The sequence below is a fragment of the Orcinus orca genome, chromosome 2 (genome assembly GCF_937001465.1).
Source record: "Orcinus orca chromosome 2, mOrcOrc1.1, whole genome shotgun sequence".
Lineage (NCBI taxonomy): Eukaryota > Metazoa > Chordata > Mammalia > Artiodactyla > Delphinidae > Orcinus > Orcinus orca.
In genome coordinates, this window is record NC_064560.1 from 141055184 (window position 1) to 141069667 (window position 14484).

The window sequence follows — 14484 nt, forward strand, 5'->3', positions numbered from 1 at the left end:
GCGCCACAGCTCCTGTGCACTGCAACCCTCTCAGAGTCTTCTGGGGGTTCTCATACGGCCCACCAGCCTGGGGGCTACCCCTGCCTCTGAAAGCAGTGACCTGGTCCTGCCACAGCAGGCAGCCCTGTGGTGAGCCTCTTGGCTCCGTGACCACAGGGGGTCTAGGGTAGCTCTGGACTGGTGACCCTCAGGAACTCTTCTGGCTGGTAACTTTTTCTGTGGCTCTGTCTCAGGTCTTTTGCACCTCTCCTTACCTTTGTCAACCTCACTCATGAAAAACATTCCACATACCCTGCATCCGTGCTACACTAGAGGAAAAGCATAGGACTTGAATCCTTTAGTCTTAGCCTTTAATGTGTGAAGGCAGGAAAAAAAGAATTTAGAAATCTCTAGGCAACCCCTATCCCCCCTGCCTCACCTGATTTCCAAGCCTTTCTGCACTGCCTAGAAGTTGGAAACAAGCTCTCTCTTATGCTAAGGCGATGAGCCTCACCTCGGGGTGAGAGACAGCAATGAAACATTTATGGAGGAAGGTAAAATGTATCAGTTTAATGTCCTTGCTCTCTCTCTTACTGGGGACCTCTGTGTTCTCAGAGTGGAATTTCTGAGGCCATCTTCTCCCCGCAAGAATGGCCCAAGAAAGGATCACGTTTGAAAATCTTTGATGCTTCATCCAGTTAACACTGACCATTGAAAAATGCTGAATGTATGGTTTGGGCGTGAGGAAAAAGGCAAGGAGTTCTCCTGGAAAATATTATGGAAGATACATTTTTAAAAATTGTGATATATTCCCAACATATTTTAAACCAATAATAGAGATGTTATATCAATCTTCTAAAAAGCACTTTGGTAGTAGGGTTATGTCTTGCAAATCTCACTCATTCCCTTCTCCATTCTAGCATGCCACATCAGAGAGGTTAGGTCCTTAACTATAATGATTCATAGACAGTTGCATAATTGTTACAGTAGTGTGTGCTTTAAAAACAAGGTATTGCAAAGTCTGTGCTGCTGTCTTGCTGCACCATACACCTCTGAGCCCATGAGAACCTCTTCCACATATTCAGACGGATATCTTGCTTTTCATTCAACACATTTCATTTGTTGGTGTTAAAAGAAGGCAGAGAGGTTCAACATTGTTACATGGTTTCCCAAGATGGAGGCAGGTGCCCATATAATGTTATAAGTGATTATTTACTGCTTTGCTGAATATCTGGAGACAGGGTACTGTATTGAGTGTGCTCCTGAGAGAACTGCCTTAGGGATGAGCAGATACATCCAGCTTCTGATTTCACCCATAAGGAAAAGGAAGGTGCTCCTGCAATGATGACACAGCTTGTGAACAGAAGCAACCAGTTCAAACTAAAATATCAAAACACCTGCTTGTCAAACTGTTGGGCAGAGAAAAGCATCATCTAAAAAGGAGATATAATTTTATCTAAAATCCCTGTGGTAAAATGTTCACTTTGATGATAAACCTAACTATTGTCAAAACATATATCAAATGCAATCTTCTTGGCCTAAAGCTGGAAATATTATACTTATTTAAGGCTGAGACTACAGGCATGCTTCTAAAATTCTTTGGAATAATAATGAGCTTAAGACTCTAAAAATAAATACCTCTTTAAGCCACACTGATTCAAGTCTTAAGTTTTGAGTGGACAAATGTATAAAATGAAATGAGATGTGGCCATCAGCTAACGTACTATATCTGCAGTGGAATTCAACTCTACGCCCCTCCTCAGCACCTACATGCCGGGACCAGACACAGACCACAGACCTCCAGTGCTCCCAGCTTTAAAAATTTAAGAAAGATTTACTATGTATCAGACTCCATTTGGAGGAAGACTTATTATGGAGATGCTGTAGGATAGCACATACAGAAAAAGTTCTGACTTTCACAATAATAATACCTGTATCAAAAGACAACTAATACTTATTTTAAATTTAAAGAGAGAGAGAGAGAGAGAGAAATCTGAGACAAGATAGGCAAGCACAAAAATATTTTACAATAACACATGTGACTTGTGTGACTCTTCTGGGAAAGGCTGTCCAAATATTGATGAACAGTAACTCTCAATAGTGTTCTTTGTCTCTATAACCCTCGAACAATTCATTAATCTAGCTAATATTATTAGCAGTGGCAAAATGTCTATTCAAAGTCAATAATTAAATTAAACATTCTCCTTCATGTCCAATGAGCCACTGTAACTAGCAAACTCAACCAGATGTCTGCACGTCTATTTCAAAAGCTCCTCAAGTCTCCCTATATAAAACTCGGTGTGGAATCTGAACTTAAACACACACAAGGTAATTAAGCAAAAAGGGATTTCTTAGGTAATAATTGGTGAAACAGAACTTCAGACCTCTGCCCCCCACCTCCTTTCCCCTTTAAGTTCCCATTTCCTAACTCTCCTCCCCCCAGCCTGGGACTCTTTGTTTTCTGACTGTTCCCACTTCTTCCAATAGAGCTTTTCTCAGAATTTCTTTTGATCTGTAGTTTACATCACTGACTAGGCTTCAGGTGTCATTTTCCAGAAGCAAAGCTTTTTAATAAGGACATAGTGTCAGAAGGTCAGGCAGCAGTATCCTTGAAATTACATGTTTCTAAGGCAAACATTTCTTCACAAGTGGTCTATAGCCCTGCATCAGAATCACCCAAGAACTTAAAACATGTGTGTTCTCTATGCTCCACCTTAGAGATTTTGATTCATTAGGTCTGGGGTGAGCCTTGGTATTTCTCAAGTACTTTAAAGTTTGAGAAGTAGCGATTTAACTGTTAAGAGCATGGAGTCAGCCATCAGCCGACTGGCTCTGCTTTCTTCATTAGGTGATACTGGGCGAGGTAATCTCCATGACGCACATTCATCTGTAAGATCAGGGTAATAATACCTCCATTATAGGGCTATTATGATGAGATGATGCATGTCAAGCGCCAAGCCAGTCAGAACTCTTTTAGTTGTGAATGAATGAAAACCTAATTAGCTCACATAACTGAACATTCTCGAGGAAGATCTGGCTTCACAGTGTACTTGATCTATAACTCGGTACGATCTTTTTTTTTTTCAGTCTCCTTTTCTCATCTCTGACTTTCTCAATCTTGGCTCTATTTTCAGATTGGCTACTCCTGTGTAATTACAGACAGCTGCAGAAAACTGAAACATGACATTTTTCCAGGTTCAAATTTCAGGGGAAATAGTAAAAATGATTCTCCCTAATTAGACTGTCTGAGATCATGTATTTGTTGGGAGGCATCCCTCCATGTGTCTCTCACCTTCCATGCACCCTGCTGGGTATGCCAAGAATATGAGGCACTGACGACTTTTTACCTAGATTATTTCTCAAGGTTGTGTTTGCAGCAAGCAACCTTGAGCAAGGACAAAGAGAAGGCTTGATTACTGCTTACTATAAATTGGTGGTTTTCCCAAGATCAGTGTCCCTCAGCTGTGACACAGACCCACTGCTGCACACCATCCATCTGGGCTCACCATGAGAATCAGGGGCAAATGGAACTAAGGCAAATCATGTTGCTTACTGGCTGCACAGTTCTTTGTCTCTGACTCAGAAATCTTGTGTCTTCCGCTGGCATCAATGAAATAGCAACAGACCAATTTATTAGCTTGTAAGTAGAGTAAAATCACATTCCAGATCCTGATAGTATCTACCACCGAATCCATTAGCCAGGCCTGGGGGTTATGGTTGGCTGGGCTTTACACGCTACTTTTACAGCTGGGAGTGTCAACTCCACCCAGAAGTGGGAGGGGCAGTGGGACAGATCCCAAGAAGAAAAGTTATATACAATTACCCAGAGTAGATAATGAAGGGTATGTTATGTGGCAAAAATAAAATTAAATAAGAATCATCTACAAATGTCAGACACGGATTCAGGTGCCATATATATATGTCAGATTCTATTTTTATTAGCGTATCTGCAGAGGTAGTAGAAAATTAAAGTGATTCAGGTTTTAAAATTCTTCTATTTGATCTAGCCATATATTTAAGTATTAAATAAGTAGTAAATACTTTAATATACAAAACTTTACATCATTTCTTTAAATGTAAGAACATATGAAAGTTTAGCAAAATTTATTTTTATTTATGTAATAAAATGATAAAGAAAATTAGTGATATTATTTATTTGGGAAATTCAAAGTATCTCACAAATTATACTTATGGATTCCATAGGACGTTAAGAAAATGAATCACCCTGTGCATCAGATTCTACGTCTTTAAAATGAGGATGATTAGACATCAGTCCAGATTAGTAACAATTTATTACATTCCTATAAGATTAATATTTTAAAATAAGGTTATAAAGGCATTTTTATGTTATATAGAGCATACAGTTAAGCATATTGAGATGGCACTGAGATCAGGAACACATATGAACAACATGAAGTGATATACAAAGATTTGTGTATCAGATACTAAAATATGGCTCAAGCTATATCTTATCATCAGCAATTGGGAAAATGTTTGCTGTAAATATAGTTTTAAGTAATAGAAATAAGATAGCCTACAGCAGCCAGAAGCAGGTACCAGTGATTAGTAATATAATATCCAGATATTTGGATTTCCTTCTGTTTTACTGTAGCTTACAAATACCTCTGTGTGCCACTTATTTGGGGCCTGAAATATCATCACGAAGATAACCAACTCCCATGAATTAGACTGACAGTTTCAGTTCCCCTCGATTTTATAGCAGTTACATAAAACTGTCAGTAACCAGAGTTTATAATATAGCAGAAGGGCAGGCAGGGAAGAAAAGAGAAGTCATATTTATTCAGTATCTACTTTGTAAGTGACACATTTTGCCAGATGCTTTTACGTGCTATCTCATTTGGCCTTCACCAAAATTCCTATGAACTAGAAATCTCTGTTCCTCTTACAAAGCAAGGAAAGAGAGAAAAACACACGAAAAACATAACCCCCCCCCCCACTTTTCTAGCATGCTAAAGCTGGTAGTTGACAGAACCAGGACTAAAAGGCACACCTATTGGCTCCAACATGATCCTTCTACCCTATAGTTAAAGTCTTTTTAAATGGCACGCAGATTCCATTCCACAAACTACACAGAAATGGGAAAAGTCTGACTAGCGCCTCAAGCTTTACAAACCATAGTGACCAAAATCAGATCAACACACTACTCACGGTCCATACCTAAGGAAAAAACATGAAATAAATTATTGATGAATACTAAAGAAACTGTAATATTCCTCACAGAGACAATCAGTTTGTCTACAAGAAACACCAGTTTTGGGCTTCCCTGGTGGCGCAATGGTTGAGGGTCCGCCTGCCAATGCAGGGGACACGGGTTTGTGCCCCGGTCCGGGAAGATCCCACATGCCGCGGAGCGGCTGGGCCCATGAGTCATGGCCGCTGAGCCTGTGCGTCCGGAGCCTGTGCTCCGCAACGGGAGAGGCCACAACAGTGAGAGGCCCGTGTACCGCAAAAAAAAAAAAAAAAGAAAAACCAGTTTCACCTCTAAGTCGAATGCGGCCGTGTCAAGAACCGCTCCAGACAGGAGACGCCGTAGCACAGTGACTAAGAGGGTGGGGTTAGAAATCAGAACACCTAGTTTAGAATCCTGGCTTTGAAAATCACTATGTCACTATGGGCAGGTTATTTACCCACTCATTCTTCATATATCTTAATTAAAAAATAAGAATAAAAATAATTTCTACCCCATAATGTTAGCAAAGTGACAGTAAGTCTTTTCAGCATTTTTTACGTACTTCAATAATCCTTCTCATTTATATAACTATCAGAGACATAGCGATAGTTCAAGAACAAGGAAAACCAGAAACAGTTTTCTTTTCACTTATGAAGATACAGTAAACATGTTTCAATTATTAGGAATTAAATAATTAAGAAACATTAAAATAATGATCAGACACTACAACTTTAATGGCCATTAGAACGGGACAAAACCCCAGAGTTTAGAAGGCAAAATTCTAGATGAGCAACATTAATTCAGTCCCATAAACTACTATAAACAGCTTTTAGGATATTAGTAACAGTTGGGATTTTTTTTCTCTCTCTATTTAAACTAGTAAGTTGTTCTGCCGTAACAATAGTGTAAAGTGATTGAAAAGCATTAAACTAAATCGTTGTACCTAGTACTCTGCCAATTCAGAGGTCGTGTCACTTGGCAGGATACCAATTAAACAGAATACCCTGAGTTAGTCAAATGAATAGAGTCTAGTTAAGGAGAGATGAGAAACTCAGAAAAAAAAATTCTTCCCAAATATTAAAAACTGATTTATTAAAATAGAAAACAATTTATTTGCTTATAATTTTTTCTTGTAAATTATCTCAAATCCATGAGCAGGAGGAGTAGTATGCAAAACAAAGAGGTAAATATGCAAAGCACGATTTCAAACAGCTGTGGACTCTTTTAAGCTGGGGTCTGCCAAGGTTTTTTGTTCTTTTTGTTTTTTTTAATGAGTGCTCTCTCACCTGCAGCCGCATCGCTCACCCCATTTGCAAACCAAGGCTGGGTCTATAAAGAATAAAATTGATTGCATCCATTCCTCTGAGAGTTAATACTTTTCCTATGGCAATATCTTCTCCAAAGTGAGAATCTCTAGAATCATCACCACCAATATCCGGTTACATCCCATTTCAAAATGAAATAAAACCGACTCCACTCTAACTTAAATATATATTCAAGTTTTCCAATTCCCCCCGCCCCACCGACAAAAGCACAGGGGAAACCAAGGGGAAGCATTTGGCAAGCCGAGTGATGGGTTTTTGCAAAGATGGTGAACAGTATGAGGAGGACGAAGGTCAACCAGGATTTGCTTGGGCAAGAACTAGTTCTTGCTCTCTCTTCCTAAAGCACTGAAGGCAGGAACCTGATTTCCCAGTTGTATTCCATTAGTCAGTCTATAGACTCCCTATGGGTTATTCATCTTCGATTCCTCAGTGCCTACCCTGCCATCTGAAAGGTCACAGTACCCAGCAGTTAGCAGCAGGAACTGTGGAGCTCGGCCACTTAATAGTTCAGGTAAATGACTTCATATTGTCACCTTAGCTTTAGTTTCCTCATCTGTAAAATAGGGGAAATAGTAGAACCTACATCATAGGGTTGTTATGAAGGTTAAATAAGTTAATATTTAGAAAGTACTCAGAACAATACTTGGCACATGGTGAGTTTTCTAACATTCAGCAAAATACCATTACATTAAATTGATGGATTTATTAAGACAAGGCAAAGCCTTGAAGTCATTGATTTTGGTGCTGGGGCCATTACTTACAGCTTGAGTGTTTCTCTCCCTGCCCTTAGTCTTCTGGAGTCTTCCCCACATAAGCATCTCACTCTCATAGGTCAACTAATTTTTCTAAAGTACAAGTTGTTATTGACTTACTATGAATTCCTTAATCCTAAGTGTGTTGGCTTTCTAATGGGAGATAATAACAATGGTTCCTTAACCTGGATACACATCAGACACACTTAGGAAGACTTTTAAAAACATATAATCCTAATGCCTAGCTTAGGAAACTCTTGAAAATACAGCCAAAGCATCATTTGGAAACAAGGTTTCCACAGGATTCTGATACAGATGGTTTCACTAACTGGTATTGAATCTCAACTATAGATTTAAAAGACTTCATAAAGAAAAGCATTGCATTTCTAGTGAAGAAATTTTGAGTGCTATGATTAGTCTATTAGTGGTGGAGATGTATTTTGCAGTATGGGACCTTCTTTGGTCCTTCAAATTGCACCATGCCACCATCAGAATTGCCTGGCACTCCAGTAGCTCTTCAGAAGCCTTCTGTAAATCTCCTAAGTACAAGAGTATTGTTGTCAACCCCTCTTTTACTGGTATCATTTTCAAAGGTGATGGAAAATATTCATCCTGACATTCTTCTTCTTTGATATTCTTCCTGCAAGACACTTCTCTTCATGGGAACCAGATTTTGTAAATGTGTAAGTTTCTGTAGCTTTCCTTTCCATATCCTTTAATACTCCCTCGAGTCCTGGTTCATGCCCCATCAGTTATTTAAAAAAAGAGCATAGATGGCAAGGAGTAAGACGTGGAGATCACCATCCCCCCCCACAAATATATCAGAAATACATCTACATGTGGATCAACTCCTACAGAACACCTACTGAATGCTGGCAGAAGACCTCAGACTTCCCAAAAGAACAGACGCTCTCAGGCGACCTACACGCAAAGGCGGGGCCAATCCAAAACTGAACCCCAGGAGCTTGCGAACAAAGAAGAGAAAGGGAAATCTCTCCCAACAGCCTCAGGAGCAGTGGATTAAATCTCCACAGTCAACTTGATGTACGCTGCATCTGTGGAATACCTGAATAGACAACGAATCATCCCAAAATTGAGGTGGTGGACTTTGGGAGCAACTGTAGATTTGAGTTTTGCTGTATGAGACTGATGGGTTTCTGGTTTTATGTTTATCATAGTTTAGTATTTAGAGTTTATTATCATTGGTAGATTTATTTATTGATTTGGTTGCTCTCTTCCTTTTTTTTGTTTTATATATATATATATATATTTTGTCCTTTTTCTCTTCTGGTGAGTGTGTCTGTGTATGCTTCTTTGTATGATTTTGTCTGTATACCTTTGCTTTTACCATTTGTCCTAGGGGTCTACCTGTCCATTTTTTTTTTTTTAAATATAGTTTTTAGCACTTGTTATCATAGGTGGATTTGTTGGTTTGGTTGCTCTCTTCTTTCTTTTTTCTTATTACTTTAAAATTTTTTTAATTTTAATAATTAAAAAAAGTTATTTTAGTAATTTTTTTTCTTTTTCTCTTTCTCTCTCTCTCTTTCTTTCTTTTTTTCTCCCTTTTCTTCTGAGCCGTGTGGCTGATGGTCTTGGTGCTCCAGCCAGGGGTCAGGCCGGGGCCTCTGAGGTGGGAGAGCCGAGTTCAGGACATTGATCCACCAGAGACCTCCCAGCTCCACATAATATCAAACGGCAAAAGCTCTCCCAGAGATTTCCATCTCAACACTAAGACACAGCTCCACTCAATGACCAGCAAGTCACAGTGCTGGACACCCTATGCCAAACAACGAGCAAGACAGGAACACAAACCAACGCATTAGCAGACAGTCTGCCTAAAATCATAATACTGTCACAGACACCCTAAAACACACCACCGGACGTGGTGCTCACCAACAGAAAGACAAGATCCAGCCTCATCCACCAGAAAACAGGCACCAGTCCCCTCCACCAGGAAGCCTACACAACCCACTGAACCAACCTTAGCCACTGGGGGCAGACACCAAAAACAAGGGAACTACGAACCAGCAACCTGCGTAAAGGAGACCCCAAACACAGTAAGTTAAACAAAATGAGAAGACAGAGAAACACACAGCAGATGAAGAAGCAAGGCAAAAACCCACCAGACCAAACAAATGAAGAGGAAATAGGCAGTCTAGCTGAAAAAGAATTCAGAGTAATGAGAGTAAAGATGATCCAAAGTCTTGGAAATAGAATGGAGAAAATACAAGAAACGTTTAATGAAGACTTAGAAGAACTAAAGAGCAAAGAAACAATGATGAACAACACAATAAATGAAATTAAAAATTCTCTAGAAGGAATCAACAGCAGAATAACTGAGGCAGAAGAACGGATAAGTTACCTGGAAGATAAAATAGTGGAAATTACTACTGCAGAGCAGAATAAAGACAAAAGAATGAAAAGAATTGAGGACAGTCTTAGAGACTTCTGGGACAATATTAAATGCACCAACTTTCGAATTATATGGGTCCCAGAAGAAGAAGAGAAAAAGAAAGGGACTGAGAAAATATTTGAAGAGATTATAGTTGAAAACTCCCCTAATATTGGAAAGGAAATAGTCGACCAAGTATAGGAAGTGCAAAGAGTCCCATACAGGATAAATACAGGGAGAAACATGCCAAGACACATATTAATCAAACTATCAAAAATTAAACACAAAGAAAAAAATAATAAAAGCAGCAAGGGAAAAAGGGCAATAACATACAAGGGAATCCCCATAAGGTTAACAGCTGATCTTCCAGCAGAAACTCTGCAAGCCAGAAGGGAGTGGCAAGACATAGTTAGTGATGAAAGGGAAAAAATTACAACCAAGATTACTCTACCCAGCAAGGATCTCCTTCAGATTTGACAGAGAAACTAAAACCTTTACAGATAAGCAAAAGCTAAGAGAATTCAGCACCACCAAACCAGCTTTACATCAAATGCTAAAGGAATTCTTTAGGCAGGAAAAACAAGAGGAGGAAAAGACCTACAATAACAAACCCAAAACAATTAAGAAAACGGTAATAGGAACATACATATCGATAATTACCTTAAATATAAATGGATTAAATGCTCCCACTAAAAGACATAGATTGGCTGAATGGATATAAAAGCAAGACCCATATATATGCTGTATACAAGAGACTCACTTCAGACCTAGGGAAACATACAGACGTAAAGTGAGGGGATGGAAAAAAATATACATGCAAATGGAAATCAAAGGAAAGCTGGAGTAGCAATTCTCAGACAAAATAGACTTTAAAATAAAGACTATTACAAGAGACAAAGGAGGACACTACAAAATGATGAAGGGATCAATCCAAGAAGAAGATATAACAATTGTAAATATTTAAGCACCCAACACAGGAGCACCTCAATACATTAGGCAAATGCTAACAGCCATAAAGGGGGAAATTGACAGTAACACAATCATAGTAGGGGACTTCAACACCCCACTTTCACCAATGGACAGATCATCCAAAATGAAAATAAATAAGGAAACACAAGCTTTAAATGATACATTAAACACGATGGACTTAATTGGTATTTATAGGACACTCCACCCAAAAATAACAGAATACACTTTCTTCTCAAGTGCTCATGGAACATTCTCCAGGATAGATCATATCTTGGGTCACAAATCAAGCTGGTGAATTTAAGAAAATTGAAATCGTATCAAGTGTCTTTTCTGACCACAATGCTATGAGACTAGATACCAATTACAGAAATAAAATCTGTAAAAAATACAAATACATGGAGGCTAAACAATACACTACCAAATAACCAAGAGATCACTGAAGAAATCAAAGAGGAAATCAAAAAATACCTAGAAACAAATGACAATGAAAACATGATGACCCAAAACCTATGAGATGCAGCAAAAGCAGTTCTAAGAGGGAAGTTTGTAGCAATACAATCCTACCTCAAGAAACAAGAAACATCTCAAATAAACAACCTAACTTACACCTATAGCAATTAGAGAAAGAAGAACAAAAAAACCCCAGAGTTAGCAGAAGGATCATAAAGATCATATCAGAAATAAATGAAAAAGAAATGAAGGAAACAATAGCAAAGATCAATAAAACTAAAATCTGGTTCTTTGAGAAGATAAACAAAATTGATAAAATATTAGCCAGACTCATCAAGAAAAAAAGGAAGAAGAATTAGAAATGAAAAAGAAGTAACAACTGACACTGCAGAAGGATCATGAGAGACGACTACAAGCAACTCTATGCCAATAAAATAGACAACCTGGAAGCAATGGACAAATTCTTAGAAAAGCATGCCCTTCCTAGACTGAACCAGGGAGAAATAGAAAATCAAAACAGACCAATCACAGGCACTGAAATTGAGACTGTGATTAAAAATCTTCCAATAAACAAAATCCCAGGACCAGATGGCTTCACAGGCGAATTCTATCAAACATTTAGAGAAGAGCTAACACCTATCCTTCTCAAACTCTTCCAAAATACAGCAGAGGAAGGAACACTCCCAAACTCATTCTACAAGGCCACCATCACCCTGATACCAAAACCAGACAAAGATGTCACAAAGAAAGAAAACTACAGGCCAATATCACTGATGAACATAGATGAAAAAATCCTCAACAAAATACTAGCAAACAGAATCCAACAGCACATTAGAAGGATCATACACCATGATCAAGTTGGATTTATCCCAGGAATGCAAAGATTCTTCAGTATACGCAGACCAATCAATGTGATAAACCATATTAACAAATTGAAGGAGAAAAACCATATAATCATCTCAATAGATGCAGAAAAAGCTTTCAACAAAATTCAACACCGATTTATGATAAAAACCCTCCAGAAAGTAGGCATAGAGGGAACTTACCTCAACATAACAAAGGCCATATATGAAAAACCCACAGCAAACATCATGCTCAATGGTGAAAAACTGAAACCATTTCCTCTAAGATCAGGAACAAGACAATGTTGCCCAATGTTGCCCTATTATTCAACATAGTTTTGGAAATTTTAGCCACAGAAATCAGAGAAGAAATAAAAGGAATCCAAATCAGAAAAGGAGAAGTAAATCTGTCACTGTTTGCAGATGACATGATACTATACATAGAGAATCCTAAAGATGCTACCAGAAAACTACTAGAGCTAATCAATGAATTTGGTAAAGTAGCAGGATACAAAATTAATGCACAGAAATATTTTGCAGTCCTATAAACTAATGATGAAAAATCTAAAAGAGAAATTAAGGAAACACTCATATTTACCATTGCAACAAAAAGAATAAAATATCTAGGAATAAACCTACCTAAGGAGACAAAAGACCTGTATGCAGAAAACTATGACACTGATGAAAGAAATTAAAGATGATAGAAACAGATGGAGAGATATACTATGTTCTTGGATTGGAAGAAACAACATTGTGAAAATGACTCTACTACCCAAAGCAATCTACAGATTCAATGCAATCCCTATCAAACTACCAATGGCATTTTTCACAGAACTAGAACAAAAAATTGCACAATTTGTATGGAAACACAAAAGACCCTGAATAGCCAAAGCACTCTTGAGAAGGAAAAACAGAGCTGGAGGAATCAGGCTCCCAGATTTCAAACTATACTCCAAAGCTACAGTCATCAAGACAGTATGGTACGGGCACAAAAACAGAAATATAGATCAATGGAACAGGATAAAAGCCCAGAGATAAACCCATGCACATATGGTCACCTTATCTTTGATAAAGGGGTAAGGATATACAATGGAGAAAAGACAGCCTCTTCAGTAAGTGGTGCTGGGAAAACTGGACAGCTACATGTAAAAGAATGAAATTAGAACACTTCCAAACACCATACACAAAAAAAACCTCAAAATGGATTAAAGACCTAAATGTAGACACTATAAAACTCTTAGAGGAAAACATAGGCAGAATAATGTATGATATAAATCACAGCAAGATCCTTTTTGACCCACCTCCTAGAGAAATGGAAACAAAAACAAAAATAAACAAATGGGACCCACTGAAACTTAAAAGCTTTTGCACAGTAAAGGAAACCATAAACAAGACGAAAAGAGAACCCTCAGAATGGGAGAAAATATTTGCAAATGAAGCAACTGACAAAGCATTAATCTCCAAAATTTACAAGCAGTTCATGCAGCCCAATATCAAAAAAACAAACAACCCAATCCAAAAATGGGCAGAAGACCTAAATAGACATTTCTCCAAAAAAGATATACAGATTGCCAACAAACACATGAAAGAATGCTCAACATCATTAATCATTAGAGAAATGCAAATCAAAACTACAATGAGATATCATCTCACACTGGTCAGAATGGCCATCATCAAAAAATCTACAAACAATAAATGCTGGAGAGGGTGTGGAGAAGAGGGAACCCTCTTGCACTGTTTGTGGGAATGTAAATTGATACAACCACTATGGAGAACAGTATGGAAATTCCTTAAAAAACCAAAAGTAGAACTACCATACGACCCAGCAATCCCACTACTGGGCATATACCCTGGGAAAACCATAATTCAAAAAGAGTCATGTACCAAAATGTTCATTGCAGCTCTATTTACAATAGCCTGGACATGGAAGCAACCTACGTGTCCATCATCAGATGAATGGATAAAGAAGATGTGGCACCTGTATACAATGGAATATTATTCATCCATAAAAGACACGAAATGGAATTTTTTGTAGTGAGGTGGATGGACCTAGAGTCTCTCATACAGAGTGAAGTAAGTCAGAAAGAGAAAAAGAAATACCATATGCTAACACATATATATGGAATCTAAGAAAAAAAAAAAGTCATGAAGAACCTAGGGGCAAGATGGGAATAAAGACACAGACCTACTAGAGAATGGACTTGAGGATATGGGGAGTGGGAAGGGTAAGCTGTGACAAAGTGAGAGTGGCAAGGACATATATACATTACCAAACGTAAAATAGATAGCTAGTGGGAAGCAGCCGCATAGCACAGGGAGATCAGCTCGGTGCTTTGTGACCACCTAGAGGGGTGAGATAGGGAGGGTGGGAGGGAGGGAGATGCAAGAGGGAAGAGATATGGGAACATATGTATATGTATAACTGATTCACTTTGTTATAAAGCAGAAACTAACACACCATTGTAAAGCAATTATATTCCAATAAAGATGTTAAAAAAAAAAAGAGTCATGTACCACAATGTTCATTGCAGCCTTATATACAATAGCCAGGACATGGAAGCAACCTAAGTGTCCATCGACAGAT